Genomic DNA, 27200 nt, shown 5'->3' on the forward strand with positions numbered 1-27200 from the left:
CTTCAAATGTATAACACTATTACACGCTCCCGTTTTAGTGAAATGGGATTATCATTGTAAGGGATAGAATAGTCAGGAGGGACTGAATGGTCATAGTTACCATTTAACATTTCACACAAGCACAACACAAGTCACAGCCCAGAGATAATTTGATACATTGGAAGAACTGAGGGGAAGAACTGAGGGAAGGCTTGTCACAGTCTGTTCCAGAATTTGATACATTTGCAAAAATGTGATTTTGCAAGAGAGAACCATTCTGACTGCTGGAGAGGAAATAGCCTGTTGAAGCAGCTCTGGTGGCCAGCCATTTTTGTGGAATTCAGAGCAAAGCCGAATGACTGGGCTTTTTTGGTGGATTGACCTGTGTCAGGAGGGTCTTTTTGATTGTGACTAACAGTGGATATCACTTGGAAAGACTGCTTCATTTTCAGTGTGACTAGCAGTGAGGTTACTTGGAGAGACCGGTGCCAGGGTCTCGGAAGCTTTGTGGAGTCCGCCCAGTTCGAGGCTTGCCTACAAAAGGACCAGGAGTGTTGTGACCACAGCTCGTGTAGGTGGGCGTTTCTTCAAAGGTAGTACAAGAAGAATTCATGTGGCATAGCTCCAGTTTTCCCATCAGTTCAACATTAATTCTGGGCATCAAATTTCAAAAGGCCTATGCTTCAATACCAAATTTAAAAGACTGAACTTTGAAGTAACTTTCTAGATTTTGGCCTGGACTGTAACATGATCAAGGTAAATAACATTCAAAATTCTTAATTCTTCCAATTATGGATAGGATTCTATGAATGGGTCCCACATCTTTACAAATTGAAACTTTCTACCTTTAATGTTGGATCTCATTTTCTCCAAGTTTAAGTAGAACATTAGATCATATAACCACTGTGTATGGGTAGGTGAAGAGTCTTCTTTCCATTTCAGTAAAATAGCTCGACTGGCTATCAGCCTGGTAAAGGCTAAAACTTTCTCCTGAGTTGCAAACAGAAGAATATCTGGCTCACATGAAAAACCAAATAAAGCAATTAATGGACATGGTTCTATTTTGATCTTAAAAATCATTGATAAAGTTTGGAAAATGTCTTTCCAAAATCTCTGTAAATTTGGGCACTCCCAAAACATATGGATCAATGAAGCTTCAAAAAATTTATACCTCACATTAGTGGATCAATATCTGCATAAAAATGAGATAATTGTTTGGACATATGTGTTCTATGTACCACCTTAAATTGTAATAAGCAATGCCTTGTACAAAATGAAGAATCATTAATTAAGATGAGAGTAGAATACCAATGTTCATCTGAAAATATTCAAATCTCGTTCTTAATCCCAGCCATTGAGGCTGATCTTAAATCCAATAAATCATTATAAATATATGATATTAATCCACCTTCAGAAAAAAAACATGTTAAAAAATACATCAAGAATATTAGTATTTGAGATTCAAGGAAAATCAGAAAGCTTGACCGAACAAAATGTCTAACTTGTAAATATCTAAAAAATGTCTGTTAGAAAGATTAAATTTGGCTGATAATTGTTCAAAAGAGGCAAATTGATCTCAAATACAAAGATAGTTATAACTTTGGGTACCTAATCTATACCATTCGTTGAAACCTACGTCCAGAAGAGACAGCTGAAAAAGGTGATAATCTATAATGGGACTGGCCAGAGAAAAACTATCAATCCCAAAGAATTTTCTAAATTGTGTCCATATTCTCAATCTATTTGTCATTAATGGATAATGTGTCAATTTAGAAAAGGGAAATGGTAAAAAAAAATCCTAAAATTGCCAACAGAGAGGTTTTTTTTGAAAACTTCAGTTCCATTTCTACCCAAGGAGGGATTCACTGACTTATTCAAATGTAATAATACAAGTAAATTATTTATATTAATCACCCAATAATAGAATCTAAAATCTGGAAGTGATAATTCATTCCTTTTAGTCTTTTGAAGTTGGGTTTTATTTATTCGTGGGCTTTTCCCCTGCTATATGTAAGTATAAATAACCAAATCTATTGAGCTAAAAAAGGATTTAGGAATAAAAACTGGTAAAGCTTGAAAAAGATGCATAAATTTGGGTAAAATATTCATTTTAATCGTTGTAATACATAAGGGTGACCACCCTGATAATAGTAATTTAATCTTATTGAGTGACATCAAAAATAATTCTCTCACTAAATCTTTGTAACATTTTATAATTGTAATTCCTAAATGTCAGAATTGATCTTTCATTATTTTAAACCAGTGGTTCTCAAACATTTTCAGTCTACCGCCCCCTTAGCCTCCAGGCCACATCCTGAGCACCAACTCCCCAAATAAAATGGTGCTGGGGGTGGGGGGGTTGGGGTTAGTGGCGGCGCTGAGCAGGGTGGGAAGATAGTGGTGGGACTGAGTGGGGTGGGGGGGTCAGAGACAGCAGTTAGTGGCACTGCTGAGAGGGGGTTCGTGGCGGCACTGAGAGGGGGTTTAGTGGTGGCACTGAGAGGGGGTTGGTGGCGACGCTGAGAGAGGGTTGGTGGTGACGCGGTGGGGGGGTGGGGGGGTGGGGGGAGAAAGTGAGGCCAGTACAACATAGTGGCCACTGAGACCAGCTCTTTGGAGAACATCTCTTGCTGTTTATTTTGCTCACTATTGCCACTCTGAGTGTGGCCAGAAAATTATTGCACTGGCTTCTTCATTAAACTTTGCAGCAAACTGAATAATAAAAAAGACTGAAGGTTCAGAACACCCCCTAATTTCTCACTGCCCCCTGACCAGCCCCTTTTCCCTCACCACTCCCTTAAATATTTCCACCACCTACAGTGGGTTGCCAGTGCCCACTTTGGGAACCACGATGATAATGGAACAGAAATAATTTCCAGAATTTCTATAACATGATGCAGCAAAATTGAAGTTATACTACAGAATTATTGTCTTGTAACAAACTACCAGTTATCTGCTACGCCTCTGTTGAACTGGTCACAGCACCATAATAATGACAGAGATCCTGCTCCAGATCATTGTTTCGAGGCTTCACCTAGATTTGGATGTTGGACAAAAAAGAATAATGACTGCAATAAGGAAGCATGCAGGAGTGAGATAAACCAGCTAGTTGAGTGGTGTCACAACAACAACCTTGCATTCAATGTTAGCAAAACCAAGGAAATGATTGTGGACTTTAGGAAGGGGAAATCAGAAAAAAACATGAAACTATCCTTAGCAAGGGGTCAGCAGAGGAAAGGGTTAAGAACTTCAAATTCCTGAGTGTCAACATCTCTGAAGATCTATCCTAGGGTCTCACATGTTGATGCAATCACAAAGAAGGCTAGCTATGGCTATACTTCATGAGGAGTTTGAAGAGATTTGGTATGTTACCAAAGACTCTTTCAAATGTCTACAGGTGTACCAGAGAGCATCCTGACTGGTTGCATCATTGTCTGGTATGGAGGTGCCAATGCACAGGACAGGAAAACATTACAGAGAGTTATGAACTCAGCAAGCTTTATCAATGGCATCAGTCTTCACTCCATCAAGGAGATCTACAAGAGACGATGTCTTAAGAAGGCAGCCTCTATCCTCAAGGACCCTCACCACTTAGGTCATGCCACCTTCAGATTGCTACCATCAGGAAGGAGATACAGAAAAAGACCCCGCAGCACAAAAACAGCTTCTTTCCCTCTACAATGAACCACAGACACTACCTCACTTAGTCTTCTTTTGCCCTCATTTATTTTTAAAATGCAAATTATAGCAATATTTGCACCTGTAATGATGACAATAAATTCTGATTCTGGTTCATATTCAATGTAGACAAACAAACTTCTGGCCATTGAAGAAAGAAGCTTCAGATCCTGTTCTGGTCTGGCAGCCAGAAAGTGGATTATGAACACAGAACAGTTGTGGCAGATTTCTGTCCCATTTCATTTTCTGTGGCAATCTTCTAATAACACTTCTGCCAGAAATGACAATTACTCTTTGAAATATCTACCAAGGAAGATGGCAGGTGTGCCACATTTTTGATCCATTAGTGACATTGCTCTACTGAACATATGCAGTTTTCTCTGCTCATAACTGCTGCATTGATGCTAAAACAATCAGCTGCATACAAATTGGACAGTTTTCATTCTTATAAGCCCCCCCACATCTCCATCGGGCACACAAAACTCAAAACGGTCAACCAGTTTACCTATCTCGGCTGTACCATTTCATCAGATGCAAGGATCGACAATGAGATAGACAACAGACTCGCCAAGGCAAATAGCGCCTTTGGAAGACTACACAAAAGAGTCTGGAAAAACAACCAACTGAAAAACCTCACAAAGATAAGCGTATACAGAGCCGTTGTCATACCCACACTCCTGTTCGGCTCCGAATCATGGGTCCTCTACCGGCATCACCTACGGCTCCTAGAACGCTTCCACCAGCGTTGTCTCCGCTCCATCCTCAACATCCATTGGAGCGCTTTCATCCCTAACGTCGAAGTACTCGAGATGGCAGAGGTCGACAGCATCGAGTCCACGCTGCTGAAGATCCAGCTGCGCTGGATGGGTCACGTCTCCAGAATGGAGGACCATCGCCTTCCCAAGATCGTGTTATATGGCGAGCTCTCCACTGGCCACCGTGACAGAGGTGCACTAAAGAAAAGGTACAAGGACTGCCTAAAGAAATCTCTTGGTGCCTGCCACATTGACCACCGCCAGTGGGCTGATAATGCCTCAAACCGTGCATCTTGGCGCCTCACAGTTTGGCGGGCAGCAACCTCCTTTGAAGAAGACCGCAGAGCCCACCTCACTGACAAAAGGCAAAGGAGGAAAAACCCAACACCCAACCCCAACCAACCAATTTTCCCCTGCAACCGCTGCAACCGTGTCTGCCTGTCCCGCATCGGACTTGTCAGCCACAAACGAGCCTGCAGCTGACGTGGACTTTTTACCCCCTCCATAAATCTTCGTCCGCGAAGCCAAGCCAAAGAAGAAGTCTTCAAGAAAAAATATCTCAAAGTCAAATTCCTTCCAGAGGAAGCAAATATATGATATCACTGAGAAGCTCTAATCTGGCCTGATGGTAGTTGGCAGAGTTGGCTTACTATAGTTGGGAAAACAACTTGTATTTGCACAATGCCATTGACATTAAAGATAGCAGAGTTACATTGTAAAATAAATAACAAAGGTATCACTGCTTATTTTGGAAATCAAATTTGATGTATCCAAATTGCTTGATTAATATTTAGTCATGTAGTTTTATTTAGCAGTACTCCTTATTGAGCTGCAAATTTCCAAGTGAGCATATCTTCAACCTGACACACCCGGTATACTTTGTAAGTAATAGGTAACCTCTTTGTAATTAACAATAATGAAAATGGTCATTGCTGAGTGCTATTTCCCTATATAAATGATCGCCTTGTATAATTAATGTTTAAGTAGGGAACGATAACATACAAAGACAGAACAAATCTCAAAGTATGGAGATTATTGAAATGTTTTTCGCTTTGTTTAGGATTAATAAATGGTTAACAGAGAATCCGAAATCTATTTTAAATTCTGCCCAATTTGGAAACAGGTGATTTTGCTCTCTTTACTTTCATGTGAAGGCTGGATGAATTTACCACCACCAGTCCCGACTCTGATTCCCTGAGGTACATCCAATCCAACATCCCCACCTTACATTTATAGGTTTATATGGTCCAAACCTTCCAACTCCCTATCCAAGTGTGTCTTTCTAAGTGCTTCCAGGCTATACTTCTATCTTGATCAGCTCTCATGCTTTTATTGGCATATTCCACAAAATCTCCCAACATTTTTCCAATCAAGTCACCTCCATACAAGTCATTAGTCAAGTCACCTTTATTTGTCGTTCGTACTAATACAATGCACAGTAAAGACGAGATAGCGTTTCTTCAGGAACATGGAGAAGATTTATATAAATAGGACTTAAATATTAAGTTGTGGCGGCTCACCACAAGGCAGGTGAACCGGTCCCACTTGTAAGCCATGCGGCGGGCAGCCAGCCAAAATGGTGCAGTCGGGGGGTTTCCCTTCCTTCCAGCTCGGGCTCAGAAACCTGCGATTGGGGACCACGTGACGCCCAGATGACGTCAGTGCCCTCCAGCGCGGTTCTCAGCTAGGTCCGGGCTGGGAGTATAAGTGCAGCCCAGCAGCCTGCAATAAACTAGTCTGCTCACTGAGCTCAACCCGTCTGGTTACAGGAGCAGTGTAGCCGCCGCTACAATTGTTGACCCCGACTGGTTCAAATGTCTTTGACCCCATCACGAGTGAGCCTGGGATCAGTGCTATAGCTGTGAAACTGCCTGAATTCTGGGTTCAGGAGCCGGAAACCTGTTTCGTCCATGCGGAGACCCAGTTTCACCTCCACCAGATTTTGTCCGACACGACCAAATTCTACCATGTGGTCGCTGCCCTAGACCAGGCCACCGCCAGATGGATGCTGCACCTTGTTCAGCACCCACCCGCCGAGGACAAGTATGAGACCATCAAGCAAATGCTTACCGGGTCCCTCGGACTATCCAGACACCAGCATGCCGCTCGCTGCACCTTGACGCCCTCGGGGACAGGACCCCAATGGAACTGATGGATGAGATGCTTGTGCTCATGGATGAGCACTCCAACTGCCCACCTTTCGAGCGCCTCTTCCTCGAACATATGCCCGGGGACATCCGCCTGCTGCTGGTTCAGGAGAGCTTCACTGACCCGAGGAAGGTCGCCCAGAAGGCCCAAGAGCTATGGCTCGCACGATTCTTGGAAGGATCAGTGGTCCAGCAGGTCATGAGGCATGGGCACGGGCACGACCACGCCAAGCCTGCCCCTAGTGCTGCGGTAGAGCAGCCGGCCCCTGCAGGGACCCCCAAGAGCATAACCAAGGCCACAGCATCCATTTCAGGCCACTGCTTCTACCACCAGCGCTGGGGAGCCAAGGTTCGGAAGTGTCGTCAGCCCTGCTTGTTCCAGGGAAACAACCAGGCTGGCCATTGTTAATGGCTGCGGCAGCCGGCCAAGGACACAGCCTTCTCTACCTGCAGGACTCAGTCAGCGGCCAGCGGTTCCTCGTTGACACTGGAGCTCAGATCAGTGTCATACCGGCCACAGCCATCAAATCCAGGAACTGACCTCGTGGACCTCCCCTCCATGCGGCCAATGCAACGGCAATCCGGACGTATGGAGACAAGACAGTCCACTTCCAAATCGGCCAACAGAATTTTGCGTGGAGGTTCACCGTCTCATTTCTTCCGACTGCCATGCTGGGTGCCGACTTCCTCCTTGCCCACGGGCTTCTGGTGGACATTTGAGGTAGGCGCCTGGTGGATGCCTGTACCTTCCAGGCCATTCGCCTCAATGCCTCCCGCTTGGAGAAACCGCAGATGGCCACAATCAGCACGCCCAGAGATGAGTTCCAACAGATCCTGGATGAGTTGCTGACACTCCTCAAGCCACAGTTCTCTGCTGCCTCACCGTGCCATGGGGTGTTCCACCACATCCCCACCCAGGACCCACCGGTTCACGCCAAGGCACGCCGGCTCACACCTGACAAGCTCTAGGTAGCGAAGGAGGAGTTTTCGCATCTGTTGAAGCTGGGGATCATTTGGCGGTCCAACAGCCCGTGGGCCTCGCCGCTCCACCTGGTCCCGAAAGCCTCCGGCGGCTGGCATCCCTGCGGAGACTATCGACGGCTCAACGAGGCAACCATTCCTAACCATTACCCAATCCCTCACATCCAGGACTTTATGGCCAACCTGCACGGTGCGAGGGTCTTCTCCAAGGTTGACCTGGTGCGTGGATATCACCAGATCCTGGTGCACCCTGAGGACATACCCAAGACGACCATCATCACCCCCTTTGGCCTGTTCGAATTCCTGAGCATGCCGTTCGGGCTCAAGAACGCCGCTCAGACCTTCCAGTGCTTCATGGACTCGGTGGGCAGGGACTTGGATTTTTATTTATTTGGACGACATCCTCGTCGCCAGCAAGGACCGGGCGCAACACAAGGCCCACCTATGTGTCCTTTTCTCCCGGCTGGCTGACTTCAGCCTTACAATCAACCCGGCCAAGTGCCAGTTCGGGAAAGAGTTCATGCAGTTCCTGGTCCATAACATCACGGCTGAAGGAGCCACGCCCGCCGCTGCGGAGGTTGCCCCCATCAGGGAGTTCCCACGCCCGAACAGCCTCAAGGGGCTGCAGGAGTTCGCGTGTATGGTCAACTTTTACAAACACATCATCCCGGGAGCTGCACGCATCATGCAGCCGCTGTTCGCCCTCATCGCAGTCAAGCACAAGACACTAGCTCGGAACCCAGAAACCTGCACCACATTTGAGACCACCAAGTACACACTCGCGAAGGCCGCCATGCTCGCCCACCCGCACACCAACCTGCATATGGCATTCTGTCGATGCCTCTGCCACAGCCGTCGGTGCCATCCTGGAGCAGCAGATGAATGGGCATTGGAAGCCGTTGGCATTCTTCAGCCGTCTTCTCCGCCTGCCGGAACGCAAGTAGAGTGCCTTCGACTAAGAGTTACAGGGCATGTACCTGGTGGTGTGGCATTTCCGCTATTTTTTGGAGGGGAGGACTTTTACCATCTTCAGCGAGCACAAACCCCTCACCCTGCCGCTCGCGATGACAAACAATCCCTGGTTGGCCCGCCAGCAGCATCACCTCTCCTTCGTGTTGGAGTTTACCACCAACATTCGGCACAAGGTGGGGAAGGACAACGTAGTTGCTGATGCACTCTCGCGACTGGCCATCTGCGCGCTGATGCCCGGCCTCAACTTCAACCAGCTCGCCCAGGATCAGAAGTCCGACAAGGAGATGCGATCCTTCAGGACTGCCATCATAGGCCTGGGGTTCCGAGACCTCCCGACTTCGAGCGACAAAGGCACCATCCTGTGCGATATCTCCTTGGGCACACAATGGCCAGTGGTTCCGCAGCAGTAGCGCAGGTAGGTCTTCCGTCACATCCACGACCTTTCACATCCGGCCATCAGGTCCACGGTCCAGATGGTGGCAGAATGGTTTGTATGGCATGAGCTGTGGCAGCAGATCGCAGGCTGGGCTAGAACATGCACCCATTGCCAGACGTCCAAGGTGCACAGGCACACCAGGGCGGCCGTACAGGAGTTCGAGTACATTCGAGAAAGGCTTAGCCACAATCACGTGGACATCGTCGGGCCTCTACCCGTTTCCTGGGGTAACCGTTACCTGTTTATAGTGGTGACTGCACCACTCACTGGCCCGAGGCGATCCTGATGCCAGACGCCTCCACCAACTCCTGCTCCCGAGCCCTGTTGCATGGTTGGGTTGCCCAGTTTGGTGTCCCGGCTCACCTCACCAGTGATCGGGGTGCCCAGTTCACATCTGCGCTCTGGGCACAGCTCGCCAACAGGTTGGGGATACAGCTACACCACACCACAGCCTATCACCCGCAGGCCAATGGACAGGTCGAACGTCTGTCACTGGTCCCGACTGGATGAACGAACTGCCTTGGGTGCTCCTGGGTATCCACTCCATTCCCAAGGAAGATCTGCAGGCGTCATCAGCTGAGCTGGTCTACGGTGCGCCGCTGGCAATACCTGGTGAGTTCGTCAACGCACCTCACAATCCCCAGTGGTCGCTGCATGAACTACTTCCTCACCTCAGGGCACGCTTGGACTCCTTCGAGCCCCCATCGCCACCCAAACACGGCACCCGCCCGACTCACGTTCCTGGTGAGCTGCTTTCCGTGGAATTCATTTTCGTTCAGCGGGGCCCGACCACGGCACCTCTTCAGCGATAATATGAAGGGCTGTAGAGGGTTATACAGTGTTCCAGCTCGACGTTAATGCTGGACTTGGACGGCAGGCATGAGCTGTTTACCATGGACAGGCTGAAGCCAGCGCACCTTGATCCCACTGAGCCTGTGGTCATTGCCCAGCCCAAGAAGCGAGGCCGCCCGGCAAAAAAGGACATTGGCGCCGGTTCTGGGGGGGGGGGGCTGTGTGGCGGCTCACCACAAGGCAGGCGAACCGGCCCTGCTTGTAAGCCACGCGGCGGGGCAGCTGGACAAAATGGCGCTGTTGGGGGTTTCCCTTCCTTCCAGCTCGGGGTTCAGAAACCAGCGCTTGGGGACCACGTGACGCCCGAATGACGTCAGTTCCCTCCAGCGCAGTTCTCAGCCAGGTCTGGGCTGGGAGTATAAGTGCAGCCCAGCAGCCTGCAATAAACTAGTCTGCTCACTGAGCTCAACCCATCTGGTTGCGTGTATTATTGCAGGAGCAGTGTAGCCGCCGCTACAAAGTCATAATACAGTAAAAAATCCATGATAAACTAGTACATGTATGTTCTAGTGTTATGAGCCCAGAGAACCCCAAAGCCCAGCAGCAATAGATATTCATCAAGTCAAACGGTTACTTAAACAAAAGTTGCTTTTAATTATCTTTAAACTTGAAAACAGAATCACACTTTAACATCACTATTAACTTAACCCCCTTCTAATTCTAAGCACACATGTATGTAATGTGTGTGTAAGTTCAGAAAAGTTCTTTTGTTCACAGTCCAATCTCACTTCTCATTCCTCCAAGTTCACTGGTTGCAGGCAATTCTTATACTGTGCACAGAATTTAACATTTATGAAGTTCACCAGGTTTTGGTGCTTGAAAGGTAAATGGTTACCACTCAGGAAGGTTTTTGTCGGTTTACAGAGAGAGATTTGTTGTACGATGGACACCCAGCCACTTCAGTGTCTTGCCAAAGAAACTTGCCCCCTCAGGGTTCTCCAGAAGATAACTTCTTTCTTTCAGGTCACCACAGAGTGCCTTTTTGTTTCTCTTATTCCAAGTGAAACATTAGACAGCCAATCCTCTCTTCTTGCATGAACCACAAGGGCTTTGACCAGGCTGAACTAAGCACTTACAACCCATCTTCCAATTGGGGTTTTCCACAAGCTTGCTAGCTTGTCCTGTTCCAGTCACAGCTGCTGTTACTGTCTGTAACACTGTAGAACTGATCGATCTCTCTCTCTCTCTCTTTCTCTCTCTCTCTCTCTCTCCATATCTCACACACACACACATACACACACACACACACACACACACACACACACACACACACACACACACACACACACACACACAGAAAGCCTGTTTGACTCTCTCTGCTTGCAAAACCACATGACCCTCTTAGAACAGCACGTTCCCCTCCAGACAGAATGCAGCACCGACAACCTCTTTTATCTGTTGCCTTTTTGTAAACAAAAATCCATTAGTGAAGTCTTTTGGGCACTCTCCAAAGCTCTTGCAAAGACTGTTGGTCCCGACATGACTAGCATGGGGCAGAACTCCAGTATTTTAAATAAGATCTATTTTAAAGTGTTTATATGCAATCTACACTAACAAACCCTGCCCCAATTGATCTCCCAAAAACATATCTATATACTGTCACACTATTTCTTTAGATGCAGAAAGGCATTCGACTGACTGGAATGGTCTTTCTTATATAAAACATTGGAAAAATTTGGTGTAGGTAGAAAATTTATAAATTGGATAAAAACTCTTTATCATAAGCCACAAGCTATAATTGTAAATAATAACTAAATATCAACAATTTTTCCCTTGAGTAGATCGAGCAGACAGGGGTTCCCCCTATCTCCAGCATAATTCATACTAGCTATTGAACCTCTGGTGGAGACTATAAGAAATCCAGATATTAACAGCTTCAAAGTTGGACAGGAAGGACATAAAATTAGTTTATTTGCTGATGATGTGCTATTACCTATGTCTTATTTCACTGAATCACTGATAAGATTACAAACAATATTAGAGAAATATGGAAGAATATTGGGATATAAAATAAATATGGATAAAAGGGAGATAATACCACTGCAAAATTTTGATTATAAAAGATACCAAAAAGGTAGTAGATTTAAATGGAAGAAAGTGTGGCGGCACACCACTAAGCACCACTAATCCATGCGGCGGGGCAGCCGGCCAAAATAGTGCTGTCAGGGGTTTCCCATTCTTCTCAGCACAGGGCTCAGAAGCCCGTGGTGGGGGACCATGTGACATCAGCGACCCCCAGCACGGTTCTCAGCCAGGTCCGGGCTGGGAGTATAAGTCGAGCCCAGCAGCCTGCAATAAATCAGTTCTGCTCACTGAGCTCAACCCGTCTGGTTGTGTGTTCTTTCAGTAGCAGTGCAGCTGTCGCTACAATTGGTGACCCCGACTGGTTCAAACGTCTTTGAACCCATCATGAGCGAACATGGGATCAGGGCTATAGCCATCAAGCTGCCTGAATTCTGGGTTCAGGAACCGGAGACTTTGTTCGGCCACGTGGAGGCTCAGTTTCACCTCTGCCAGACTTCATCCGACATGACCAAATTCTACCATGTGATCGCTGCCCTGGACCAGGCCACTGCCAAACACGTGCTGCACCTCGTTCAGCACCCACCCGCCGAAGACAAATACGAGACCATCAAGCGAGTGCTCACCGGATCCCTCGGACTATCCAAGCGCCAGTGTGCCGCTCGGATGCTGCACCTTGGCGCCCTGCGTGACAGGTCCCCGATGGAGCTGATGGACGAGATGCTCGTGCTCATGGGTGATCACACCAACTGCCCACTTTTTGAGCCCATTTTCCTCGACCATCTGCCTGAGGACATCTGGCCGTTACTGGCCCAAGAGAGTTTTACCGACCCGAGGAAGGTCGCTCAGAAGGCCCGAGAGCTATGGCTTGAGTGATTCCCGGCGGGCTCTGTGGTCCAGCAGGTCATGAGGCACGGGCATGACCACGCCAAGCCCGCCCCTAGCACTGCAATAGAGCATCTGGCCCCTGCAGGGGCCACCAAGAGCATAACCAGGGGCACGGCATCCGCTCCAGGCCTCTGCTTCTATCATCAGCGCTGGGGAGCCAAGGCTCAGAAGTGTTGTCAGCCCTGCTCGTTCCAGGGAATCAAGCAGGCCGGCCGGTGTTAATGGCTACGACAGCTGGCCAAGGACACAGCCTCCTCTACCTGCGGCCGGCGCTTCCTTGTCGACACTGGGGCCCAGATCAGTGTCATCCCGGCCACGGCCATCGAGTCTAGGAACCGACCTCGAGGACCTCCCCTCTGGGCAGCCAACGCAACAGAGATCTGGACGTATGGAGACAAGACAGTCCACTTCCAGATCGGCCAACGAAAGTTCTCGTGGAGGTTCACTGTCTCATCCCTTCTGACCGCCATCCTGGGTGCCGACTTCCTCCTCGCCCACGGGCTTCTGGTGGACATTTGGGGTAGGAGCCTAGTGGACGCCTGTACTTTCCAGGTCGTTCGCCTCGACGCCTCCCGCAAAGTGCAGCCACAGATGGCCTTGATCAGCACACCCAGAGACGAGTTCAAGCAAATCCTGGACGAGTTTCTGACCTTTCTCAAGCCACAGTTTTCTGCTGCCTCGCGACACCACGGGGTGTTCCACCACATCCCCACCCAGGGCCCACCGGTTCATGCCACGGCACACTGGCTTCCACCTGACAAGCTCCAGGTGGCAAAGGAGGAGTTTTCGCATGATGGAGCTGGGGATCATTCAGCGATCCGACAGCCCATGGGCCTCGCTGCTCCACCTGGTCCCGAAAGCCTCCGGCGGCTGGCGCCCCTGTGGAGACTATCCACGGCTTAAAGAAGCGACAGTTCCTGACTGTTACCCTATCCCTCACATCTAGGACTTTATGGTCCCGACTGGGTGGATGAACTGCTTTGCGTGCTCCTGGGCACTCGCTCCACGCCCAAGGAGGATCTGCAGACGTCATAAGCTGAGCTGGTCTACGGCAGCAGTACTGCTGGCACTTCCTGGTGAGTTCATCAACGCGCCTCACAACCCTCAGCGGACACCACACGAGTTGCTTCCCCACCTCTGGGCCCGCTTGGACTCCCTCGCACCTCCACCGCTGCCCAGACAGGGCACACGGCCATCTCACATCCCCAATGAGCTGCTTTCCACAGATTAAAGACCTTACGAGGGGCCAGCGTTCAGGGTCTACATTCCGGCAGCAGGCAGGAACTCTTTACTGTGGACAGGCTGAAGCCAGCGCACCTCGACCCCAGCGAACCAGTGATTGTGGCCCAGCCCAAGAAGCAAGGCTGCCCAGCTAAAAAGGACATTGGCGCCAGTTCTGGGGGGGGGTGGGCACTGTGTGGTGGCACACCACTAGGCAGGCAAATCAGCTCCGCTTGTAATCCATGTGGCGGGGCAGCCAGCCAAAATTGTGCCGTCAGGGGTTTCCCCTTCTTCTCAGCACAGGGCTCAGAAGCCTGCGCTGGGGGACCACGTGATGCCCGGGTGACGTCAGCGACCACCAGCGCGGTTCTCAGCTAGGTCCGGGCTGGGAGTATAACTCAGCCCAGCAGCCTGCAATAATTCAGTTCTGCTCACTGAGCTCAACCCGTCTGGTTGTGTGTTCTTTCAGAGCAGTGTAGCTGCCACTACAAAAGGTGGAATTAAATACTTAGGAATAATAAAAGACAATAATTTACAGAATTTATATAAGCTTAATTGCGGAGAGATTGTAATTATCATGGATGATTCTGCACCAAGAAATTCTTGGTTACTAGGGATACAGTTCCGGACAAGAAAATTTTTGTTTGGCAAGTGCAGATTAAAATCAAGATAGGTTACTTAAATAGACATATTACTAAAATCTGTCTTTTACAAGAAGCAGAAAGTTTTGATTTCTAATCTTATACTTACAATATTTACTTTTGTATTAGCCATTAATTTCTATAATAATAATTAGGGGCTGGAATGTAAAGGTTAAAACCTTGTGTTTTTGATTCTTAGTTAATTTTGTGCCTATCTCTTTTTAAGAAAACTATTGTTTGTAGTGTTACCAAGTGACTATGATGTAATATGTCGTAATATCTGCGCATACTAAGAGCTTGCATCTCATTCTTTGACAAACTATGAATGGAACGTGAGTTCGAGATAATTTTCTTTGAATTCATCTAATTTCTTCTTGTATCTTTGAAGTTAAATATCATTATATTTTAAAATGTGGTAAATGCTTTGTTTATTCATTGTTATGAAAATCTTAATGCGGTTATGCAAAATGTTTATCCATTTTAACAACGAATTAAAGCTACATAAAGCTGCATCTACAAAGTTTGGTTTATCGGATTAAAGATATTGTAATTCGGAATATCGTCCCCACGTTGCCTTGAAGATGTCACATTTTGAAATTAGGAAATACTAGAACCTGAAAATATATTTTGCTAAGAAATGTAAACGATTACTTGGAAATCTGACTCCCCTCTACAGATAGCACGATGGAAGACAGAGATGAACAGTTGCATACCTATGGAAAAAAAAATCACATATAATCTAAAGAACAAATATGACATATTTATAAAAATAAGCCAACTATATTTGGACTATATAGGAGCCCAAATATAATTTTTAAAAAGTGCTACTATTATAAAAATATAAATAACCTCCCCAATGAAGACTTTCTTCATTTAAAAAACCCAACTGTAACCCTTGATGGTGTGTGAATTTATACTTTGAAGGGGGTGGAAGAGAAGGGGTTGTTGTGATTTGTCTTTTATTTTGTAAGAAAAATATATATCTTGAAAATTGAAAAATTTTCTATGTATATTTATGAAAAAACAAAAATAAAATATTAAAAATAAAACATTCAGATATAGGTTGTTGGCTCTGCATCAGTCTGTTAGTGACAGTACCTCATCTCTATACGCTGACTTGCTATTCTTGCTGATAAAGCCCACCATGGCCGTATCGTCAGCGAACTTGATAATGTAGTTTCTTTTCTTTTTAATATATTTTTATTAGTTTGGAAGAGAGAAATATTACATGCCATATACTATAAGCATATGTAACATATAACAATTACAGTACGGAAACAGGCCATATCGTCCCTTCTAGTCCGCACCGATTTAAGTGAACTCCACTAGTACCTCCTACTTGCTCCCTGCCCATAACCCTCCAATCCCCTCACATTCATGTACTCATCCAATCTCCTCTTAAATGGCAAAATTGACCCTGCTGCAACCACCTTTTCGGAAGGTCATTCCACTCAGCCACCACTCTCTGAGTGAAGAAGCTTCCTCTTATGTTTCTTCTATAGTTTTTCCTCCTAACCCTTAACATATTACCCCTTGTTCCAATTTCTCCTACCCTTGATCAAACAATAATCATAAATCTTTATACAATAAAATTCGCTGGGCATGTGTACATTTTTCCTCCCTGATGGCTTTCAACAGCTTGGCTCTTGCAATAGTTAGGGCTATCATATAAAACCATATAACCATATAACCACTTACAGCACAGAACAGGCCAGTTCGGCCCTACTAGTCACCTGTTCTGAAGGCAGAGACTCATCAGTTTATTGTAGCAAATTTTCCTTTCCCATCCTCAAAGATGTTTCTAGTAAACACATCTTACCTCTCCCCAGCTATATGTGCCAGAATACCTTGGCCTCACAGTGGGTCAAATCCATAGAAGGCCCTTTGGCACCAATGGAAATGTACTTAGTTGGAATCAGCAGATTAAGGACTGAAAATTAGAGAAGGAAAATACATTGTCCTTTAATCTCGATAAATAATCATGATATCTGCATGTGGTACATTTGGTGTGAAGTGAACTTTAAGCCTCGGGCAGGGATGGATATTGCATGTGATAATAAGAACAACTTCTGAGTAAGCTAATTTAAACAGAGAGCATTATCAAGATTGGGATGTGGATGGAAAATATTACAAATTTCCATCATCCTTCTTTTTCTGATTTTCCCATATCCATTTTGATGATCTTTAGTTTCAACAAGTAGCAAAATGAAGAAAGGAAGTTTTATGACACAGTGGAGAAAATATAGCCTCATGTAGTTAGCACAAGACAAAAGATGTGACAATTTGATTTTAGATTCCATATCCTTCCCCCTTATAAATTGCCTCTAACTAGAAAGGTATCAGTGATAGACATGGTCAAATATACAATCTATGCAAAGCTACATTCAACTAGCAGTGAGGTGCAAAGTCTCAACCAACACAAATTAACAGTGAAACTGTAGACTAAAACTGATAACTTTGCTATTTACATTTATACATGATTATTAGGTAAACCTCAAGCAAATAATTCAAACACCTTCCCCAAACTGTGGCATATTGATTAAAAAAATAACCTGGTATACATTACCAGGGTCAGACAGCATCCATATGGTAGAAATGATCAGTCGACATTTCAGGTGTGAATCATTTATCAAGACTAAGATGGAATAGGTGAAAATACATTTACAATATAATGGAGGAAAAAAACTGGGGTCTGTTGTGCTGAGTTAGCTAACTTCAACCTGAATAGCAGATGGGGTGCACAAGTGGCCTTATCTTTCAAATTAGAAGAGAAAAAATAATTCAAGGATAAATGGTCCTCATTGTTGACCTTTTTTCACGTATTATACTCCTCTCTGGTTGGCCTTCTTGAGTAGAATTATCCTAAAATGATAGCCAATGGCTAAGGTATAAAGTGGAGCTTTTATAAGAGCATCCCAATAAGTAGGGAAGAGAAAAAGAAATAAGCTAAAGCCAACTCTCCAGCCACTACAGTGGAGATAACATTGAAGTTGCTATTTTTATTTGTTTTCATTTTGTATGTTGCAAATGTAGGAACTTGTGCTCTGCCAGAGATGAACTACCCTGACCCAGAGTAGGAACACAATAGTAGGAAGGAGGTGGCTGGATGTAGCAGAAGGCTGTTTCCACTGCTTTATTTTTAATTCATTTTACATTTTATTTAAAAAAATATTTATCTTTGCTCTTTTCATTCAGCATCATCAAGCACATTTTACCATCTGTAGCCTATTTTTTTTTGACAAAGGCGGTTTGCAGATAAGTTATTCGGAGTGAAAGTGATCTGAATAATTCTCTCACTTTCTCTGCATAGATCAAGAGGAAGACTGGGTGTCCTCCACTTCCAAAATGCGTTTGATGGTGATGATTGGATATTATAAGGGGATTAAAAGAGAAAAAGCATATCACATAGAGGACACAGGGAGTCCAAATAAAGATTTTTAAAAATGCTTAAGTGAGTCTGGCAAATGGAGCACAATTATGTGTTTTACACAGCTGCTGTGTTCCAGGATATTATTCCAAATTTACCGGAACACAATCTGTATAAAAAGATCGTAATGGGAGTAAGGATTCATTCCCGTTCTGGCATTTTACCTCCTTGATCCCTAGTTATTTTCACAGATTGCCTGCAGACTAAATTGAACTGCAGGTGATCCATGAACAATGAGCTAAATGAACAGGATGTCCAGCCTCCTTAATGACTGCACTTCAGGTATTCTGTCTAAACTCATGGTGTAATTATGGATATTTGGGGTTTTGGTTATTCTTGTGTGAATGGTCACTCCAGGAAGGTAGGGAGACACTTCAGAATGGAAAAATCACGGAAGTTCTATATAAAAAACATAATTGTTAGTAAATGTGAAGTCATTGACTTTCAGAGGTGGTAATAATTCTCCCACAAGAGGAAATATCCTGGCAAGACCCCTCAGGATGTTACATTTTAAAATCAAGCCCCATCTCACTTTTTTGAAGTCCATTAGATATTAACATTTTTTTCTTTTCCTTTTTTCTTTTTTTTTCAAATTCAATGATAGATAATTGTAAACATTGATCGTAATATAAAACGTAATATAAAATCTGAACATCTATTTTTTTTGATTAAGAAAAGATTTTGATTAAAAAAAGAAAAATATACAATTATGGATGTTATGCTAAATGGAAAGGTTTATTTCATTTATGTAGCAGTTGATATACACAATTTTTCACTTTAACCAATAAAGATATTTTAAAAAGAAAAGGTATTAGCCAAACCTGTCCAGCCTTTCTGCATAGAACAACCTGTGCATTCCAAGTATCAGTCCAGTGAAGCTTCTCTGAACAGAATTTACTCCCTTTTTAAAATAATGTTTATTCTTTCGGACTAGGAGAAGAAAGATTAAACAAGTTTTCTATGACAAGGATGTAAGATCTAAAATTGGCCCCTGTTACTTTCTGCTGTTTTCCATTTTCCAATGAATTTTTAATTGCTAACTTTTCTCAACAGAGTCATTTCAAAGGAAATAAGGCAGAGATGTTGGTTTGGACTCAAAAACACAACTTCTATTTTATTTTGTTGTGGTGAAAGAAATTTTATCTTACCCAGGTTTTAAATTGGAAATGTAAGCTGGCCCCAAGTTGAGACCTGGACTTTTTGCATGGCATTCTCATCATTTTCTACTTGGTCAATGTGGTGGTGCATCACCGTCCTACTGCAGGGGGCAACCTCTGTACCTGCAGGAGTGTAAGGGGACAGGACAACACCTGGCCGGCTGTCAATCAGTCAGCCTGAATGGATCAAGCCCCACCCAGCCAGGTGTCAATCACCCTCCGGATACAAGCCTGCGCTGGCCTCCCGAAGTCTCACTCAGAGTTACTGCAGCTACAGCCAGCCTGGCTCTGTGGAAGTCTTTGTGGATTAAAGCCTGTTGTACAGTCTTTACTTTGTGTATGTCTGATTCTGGCTAACAGTGCACCACAATTTAATCCACAAATTTTTTCCCATGGCTGCCATGGAAAAAACTCCTGAGCGCAGGGAGCCTCGAAGTCGACCCACGCCACCCGGAAGCCCAGACACGATTCGAGATCTGGCGGCACGCAGTTGAGGCAATCATCAAGGCACATGCAGGTGGCATCCTGGACTCAGATCGGAAGATGCTGGTCCTACTCCGGTCAAAGCTGGGTCCCCACGCCTTCCAGGCAACCAAAGGTTACTCCACGTACAAGAGCGGAATGGACATTCTCTTTTTTTAAAAATTTTTTTATTTTTCACACCATAAACCACATTGACCAAGATACATACATTTTCCTTTTCAAATATATACAGTGTCATTTTCTCCCCCCACTCCCTCCTCCCATTCCACCCTCCCTACCTCTCCCCCATTCATTTAAAGTACAGAATCTAAGATACATTAAACCAGTCAAACAATGTTGTCATTCAATAAAAATAAACAAGAAATTCCACTGAGTCAATTCTTTTCATTTCCTTCTCCTTTCGTTATTTTAGGTGGTAGATGTCCCCGGTAGGTTTTCTCTATTGTGTTTCATGTATGGCTCCCATATTTGTTCAAATATTTCAATATTATTTCTTAAATTATATGTTATTTTTTCTAATGGAATACATTTATTCATTTCTATATACCATTGTTGTATTCTCAAGTTATCTTCTAATTTCCAAGTTGACATAATACATTTTTTTGCTATGGCTAGAGCTATCCTAACAAATCTTTTTTGTGCACCATCCAAATCAAGTCCAGATTCTTTGTTTTTTATGTTACTTAGGAGGAAGATCTCTGGGTTTTTTGGTATATTGTTTTCTGTAATTTTATTTATTATCTGGTTTAGATCTTCCCAAAATTTTTCCACTTTCTCACATATCCAGATTGCATGAATTGTTGTTCCCACTTCTTTTTTACAACGAAAACATCTGTCAGATACTGTTGGGTCCCATTTATTTAAGTTTTGAGGTGTAATGTATAGCCTGTTTATCCAGTTATATTGTATCATACGTAACCTCGTGTTTATTGTATTTCTCATAGTTCCTGAGCATAACTTCTCCCATGTTTCCTTCTTTATCTTTATGTTTAAATCTTGTTCCCATTTTTGTTTAGTTTTACCATTTGTTTCCTCGTTCTCCTTTTCTTGCAGTTTAATATACATATTTGTTATAAATTTTTTGATTATCATAGTATCTGTAATCACATATTCAAAATTACTTCCCTCTGGTAAACTCAGACTGCTTCCTAATTTGTCCTTTAAGTAGGATCTCAGTTGGTAGTATGCCAACACTGTATCTTGAGTTATATTATATTTATCCTTCATTTGTTCAAAGGATAGTAATTTATTAGCTGAAAAACAATTTTCTATTCTTTTGATCCCTTTTTTCTCCCATTCTCTAAAGGAAAGGTTATCTATTGTAAAAGGAATTAACTGATTTTGCATCAGTATTAGTTTTGGTAATTGGTAATTTGTTTTATTCCTTTCTACATGAATCTTCTTCCAAATATTGAGCAGATGATGTAATCCTGGAGAACTCCTACGTTGTACCAATTTTTCATCCCATTTATATAATATATGTTCAGGTATCTTCTCCCCTATTTTATCTAGTCCAATTTGGCTTTTCCCTTGTTTGATAAAAATCTGATAGGTATCTTAATTGTGCGGCTCTATAATAATTTTTAAAGTTTGGCAGTTGTAAGCCTCCTTGTTTATACCATTCTGTTAATTTATCTAGTGCTATCCTCGGTTTCCCCCCTTTCCATAAAAATTTCCTTATTATTTTCTTTAACTCCTTGAAGAATTTCTCTGTCAAGTGTATTGGCAATGCCTGAAATAGGTATTGTATCCTTGGGAAAATGTTCATTTTAATACAGTTTATCCTTCCTATTAGTGTTAGTGGTAAATCTTTCCAATGCTCTAAATCGTCCTGTAATTTTTTCATTAGTGGATAATAATTGAGTTTATATAGATGGCCGAGGTTTTTATTTATTTGTATACCTATGTATCTTATTGCTTGCATTTGCCATCTGAATGGTGATTCCTTCTTAAATTTTGAGAAATCCGCATTATTCATTGGCATTGCTTCACTTTTATTTACGTTAATCTTGTAACCCGACACTTCTCCATATTCCTTCAATTTCTTATGTAATTCTTTTATTGATAATTCTGGTTCTGTTAAGTATACTATAACATCATCTGCAAATAAACTGATTTTATATTCCTTGTCTTTTATTTTTATCCCTTTTATTTTATTTTCTGTTTTATCAATTCTGCTAGTGGTTCTATAGCTAACGCGAACAATAAAGGTGACAGTGGGCATCCCTGCCTTGTTGAATTGCTTTGATATATATCCATTTACTGTCACTTTCGCCAATGGCCCCTTATATAATGCTTTAATCCAATTAATATACTTCTCTGGTAAACTGAATTTTTGCAATACTTTGAATAAATAATTCCATTCTACTCTGTCAAAGGCCTTCTCTGCATCTAAAGCAACTGCTACTGTTGGCGCTTTACTCCCTTCTACTGCATGAATTAAGTTAATAAATTTACAAATATTGTCTGTTGTCCGTCTTTTTTTAATAAATCCAGTTTGGTCTAGATTTACCATTTTAGGTACATAATCTGCTAATCTGTTTGCTAATAGTTTAGCTATTATCTATTGGCCTATATGACGCTGGTGCGAGTAGATCTTTCCCTGTCTTTGGTATTCCTGTAATTATTGCTGTTTTGCATGAATCTGGTAAGCTTTGTGTTTTATCAATCTGGTTGATTACTTCTAGAAGGGGAGGAATTAATAAATCTTTAAATGTTTTATAGAATTCTATTGGGAATCCATCCTCTCCTGGTGTTTTATTATTCGGTAGTTTTTTTATTATCTCTTGTATTTGTTCTATTTCAAATGGTTCTGTTAATTTATTTTGTTCCTCTGTTTGTAATTTCAGTAGTTCAATTTTAGTTAAAAATTCATCTATTTTGTCTTCTTTCCCTTCATTTTCAGTTTGGTATAATTGTTCGTAGAATTCTCTGAAGTTTTCATTAATCTCCGTTGGATTATATGTGATTTGCTTGTCTTTTTTCCTTAATGCCAATACCATTCTCTTAGTTTGTTCTGTCTTAAGCTGCCACGCTAGAACTTTGTGCGTTTTTTCTCCTAGTTCATAATATTTCTGTTTTGTCTTCATTATATTCTTCTCCACCTTATATGTTTGAAGTGTTTCATATTTTATTTTTTTATCTGCCAATTCTCTTCTTTTAGTTGTGTCTTCCTTCATTGCTAATTCTTTTTCTATATTTACTATTTCCCTTTCCAACTGTTCTGTTTCCTGATTGTAGTCCTTCTTCATCTTGGTTACATAACTTATTATTTGCCCTCTGATGAATGCTTTCATTGCGTCCCATAATATAAACTTATCTTTCACTGATTCCATATTTATTTCAAAGTACATTTTAATTTGTCTTTCAATGAATTCTCTAAAATCCTGCCTTTTAAGTAGCATGGAGTTTAATCTCCATCTATACATTCTTGGAGGGATGTCCTCTAACTCTATTGTCAATATCAAGGGTGAATGGTCCGATAATATTCTAGCTTTATATTCTGTTTTTCTTACTCTATCTTGCATACGAGCTGATAACAGAAATAGGTCTATTCTTGAGTATGTTTTATGCCTACCCGAATAATATGAATATTCCTTTTCCTTTGGGTGTTGTTTCCTCCATACATCCAAAAGTTGCATTTCTTGCATCGATTTAATTATAAATTTGGTTACTTTGTTCTTTCTGTTAATTTTTTTCCAGTTTTATCCATATTTGAATCCAAAGTAAGGTTGAAATCCCCTCCTATTAATAGGTTCCCTTGCGTGTCTGGAATCTTCAAAAAAATATCTTGCATAAACCTTTGATCTTCTTCGTTAGCTGAATATACATTGAGTAGATTCCAAAACTCCGAATATATCTGACATTTTATCATTACATATCTCCCTGCTGGATCTATTATTTCCTCTTCTATTTTAATTGGTACATTTTTACTGATTAATATAGCTACTCCTCTAGCTTTTGAATTATATGACGCTGCTGTTACATGTCCTACCCAATCTCTCTTTAATTTCTTATGCTCCATTTCAGTTAAATGTGTTTCTTGCACGAATGCTATATCAATTTTTTCTTTTTTCAGTAAATTTAGCAGTTTCTTCCTTTTGATTTGGTTATGTATTCCATTAATATTTAAAGTCATATAGTTCAACGTAGCCATTTCATACTTTGTTTATCTTCCCTTTCCGTTTCCTCATCATCACCTTTCCTTCTTATCCATTTCTGCTTTCTTGTTTTGAACACTTTATAAGACAACATTTCTAAAACATCAAACATTTTCCTTATTCTCCTATTTAAAACTTCTTTAACCCCATTCTCCCCTCCCCCTCCTGAGTTGCCCTTTATCCCTTGTCGGGCAATCACATCTCCCCTCTCCATTTGGATTTGCGAATTCACTCGCAAGCGTCAACTGATTTTGCAGTGACCGTAACTCCTCCCCACCCAGCCCCCCCCCCCCCAGAAAAGATTTCAATTTTCATATATAACAAAGGTCACTCTTTTAATTCCCTCCTTATTTCCTCTATTCCCTTTCATTCCCTTATTAATTCTTATCTATACTCTATATATTTTCCTCTAAATACGGATACACTCATGTACACACATATATACATACACATCTATATATACCCATATACACACATACATATAGTTCGTGGTCATTTTTACTCTCATTACATGTCTTCATCTCTCTGCTTGTTTTGTAGTTGTTCTGCAAATTTTTGTGCTTCCTCCAGATCCGAGAATAGTCTGTTTTGTTGCCCTGGAATAATTATTTTAAGTAACGCTGGGTACTTTAACATAAATTTATATCCTTTTTTCCATAGGATCGTTTTTGCTGTATTGAACTCCTTCCTCCTCTTCAGGAGTTCAAAACTTATGTCTGGATAGAAAAAATTTTTTTGACCTTTGTATTCCAGTGGCTTTTTGTCTTCTCTTATTTTCTTCATTGCTTTCTCCAATATATTTTCTCTTGTTGTATATCTTAAGAATTTTACTAAAATGGATCTTGGTTTTTGCTGCGGTTGTGGTTTCGGGGCAAGTGTTCTATGTGCCCTCTCTATTTCCATTTCTTCCTGTAATTCTGGTCTTCTTAGGACCCTGAGGATCCAATCTTTTATAAATTCTCTCATATTCTTGCCTTCTTCATCTTCCTTAAGGCCCACTATCTTTATATTATTTCTTCTATTATAGTTTTCCATTATATCTATCTTCTGAGCTAACAGCTCATGTGCCTCTTTAACTTTTTTATTAGATTCTTCTAATTTCTCTTTTAAGTCCTCTACTTCCATTTCTACGATTATTTCTCATTCTTCCACATTATCCACTCTTTTTCCTATCTCTGATATGTCCATTTCTATTTTATTCATTTTTTCTTCTGCACTCTTAATTCTTCTTTTTATCTCATTAAATTCTTGTAATTGCCATTCTTTCACTGATTCCATATATTCTTTAAAAAAAGATATATCCATTTTCCTGCCTTTCCCTTCTTCTTCCATTTCTCTCTATTCTTCTTCTTCCTCTGGGTTGGCCATCTATTGTTTCCTTGTTTTCTTTTTGCTCTCTTCTTTCTTGTTCTCGTTGTTTTCTGTGTTCTCTTCCTGTTGCTGTGTTGCAGCTGTCACTCTCAGCTGTGGAGATCGACTCCTCAGCAGTTCCCCCCTCCCGTCAGTGTGTTTTTTTTCATGCGCATCGCGCATGCGCGGTTGCTCACTTTTACTCGGCTCCGCGAGCCATTTTTGTAGTCCCGAGCTCGGGACTTCCACCGACCTGAGGGATCGGGCTTCTCTCTCTGCGGCGGGCCTCCTCGGACAGGTAAGTCCTTCACCTTCTTCTTCTGATGTTCTTTCATCTTCTCTTCTTCCCGTTGCTTTTGACTTTTCTCTCTTCACTGCCATTTTCTTCTCACCTTTACTTTTACTTTGTTTTAATTTTTATTCTTGTACCTTTGTGTTTTGTGTGTTTTTTTTCAACTTTTCCGGAGAGGGCTGGAATTCCCTGACCGGCCACTACTCCATCATGTGACTCCTCGGAATGGACATTCTCGAGAACTTGTACAAGTCCCCCATGAATGCGGTCTGTGCAAGGTACCTCCTCAATACCCGAGCTGAGCTACACGGGGAGACAGCTGAGTCTTACCTGGGACACCTGCAAGAGTTGGCCTGACCGTGTCTGGCTGAACCTGGGGTAGGCGCAGAGGAGGTCGAGAGGCTGATCTGGGACGCCTTCGTCCGAGGGCTACGCTCGAGGGCTATCCGGCAGAAGCTGCTGGAAGATAGTATCTATGCCCTGACTAAGACAGTGGAATTGGTCTGAACCCTGGAAGCTGCAGCCCTGCACATTAAAGTCTTCAAGGTTCCCTCAGGCTCCCTCTTGGCCCTCTCACACTGCAGCTGCAGCCCTAGATCGAGCTTTGGAGGAGAACATCGCTGCGGCAGGTGCCCAGCGCGCCTGTAAGTACTGTGGTTCCTGGTGTGGGTCAGACCAACGATCGCACCAAAATTGCCCGGCTAGGGACCAATACAATTCCCGAAGCAGCAAGGAAGACCACTTTGCTAAAATGTGCCTCTCAAAACCAGCTGGCAGCTTGGTGGCCCTCTATGACCTCCCCACCTCCCCCACGGACCCTTCCACGTGTGTGTGCTGGGGGGGGGCGCCATTGTCTCCGCCATGATTTCTGCCTTCCCCAACCCCGATGGTGCAGAATCCGGCCCCACCAGTGACGATCGCAGCGTGAGCCCCGAGCACCTGGACCAGCCCCCGCCCTCTGCAGCGCCTCTCGCAGAGAGCTACAGTGATGTCACTTCTGGCTCATGGCGTGACATCACTTCCGGCTGACATATGATGTCACTTCCGCCGGCCATGACGATGTCACTTTCCCCGGCACAACAAACATGGTTGGGGAAGGAGGCCAGCCACGCAGCAGGCCCCCACGTGCCGTTGCCATCTTGGGCAAGGCAGTGGCTGACAGAGCGCCCCCGATGATGACGGAGATGACGTGGTCAACACGGGCGAAGACCAGGTCACCCCACCAATGCACCCTATGCCCCTGGACGTCATCGGTTGCCACACGACGCACCCCAAGACTGACGTCAACGTGGTCAACACAGGCAATGACCAGGCTGCCCTACCGACGCTCCCCACATTTCTGGACGCCATAAATCACCGCACACAGCCGGAGAGCAATGACTCCGACCCTGAGATGGTCCTGGCTGCCACCACTCTGACCAGGGATATCCCTCACAACCTCAGGCACTCTATGATGGACATGCAAGTCAATGGGCAGGTAACAAAGTGCTTATTTGACAATGGCAGCACCGAGAGCTTCATTCACCCGAGCGTGGCCCACTCCCTAAGATTAAAAGTCCACCCCACCACCTGCTCGATTGTCCTCGCTGCCAAGGATAAGGCTGTTGGTACCCTCGGGCGCTGTTCGGCCGATATAACTGTGGGAGGGGAGACATACACGGGGTTCAGGCTCCTTGTCATGCCCAAACTCTGTGCCCCAGTCCTCCTGGGCCTGGATTTCCAGTGCAACCTGCAGAGTGTCACCTTTGCCTTCAGGGGG

At 43.6% G+C, this 27200-nt stretch overlaps 1 long non-coding RNA gene across 1 annotated transcript in view; it reads left to right on the top strand.

Annotated features, from left to right (window-relative positions):
• Positions 1 to 239: 239 nt before the first annotated feature.
• The window catches only part of LOC138761135 (uncharacterized), a 189370-nt gene continuing 162409 nt past the window's right edge, over positions 240 to 27200 (top strand). Inside the window, exon 1 of the long non-coding RNA XR_011356134.1 lies at positions 240 to 735. This is a non-coding gene — a long non-coding RNA (uncharacterized lncRNA). The remainder of the gene's footprint in view (positions 736 to 27200) is intronic.

This window comes from Narcine bancroftii, chromosome 4, assembly GCF_036971445.1.
Source record: "Narcine bancroftii isolate sNarBan1 chromosome 4, sNarBan1.hap1, whole genome shotgun sequence".
Classification (NCBI taxonomy): domain Eukaryota; kingdom Metazoa; phylum Chordata; class Chondrichthyes; order Torpediniformes; family Narcinidae; genus Narcine; species Narcine bancroftii.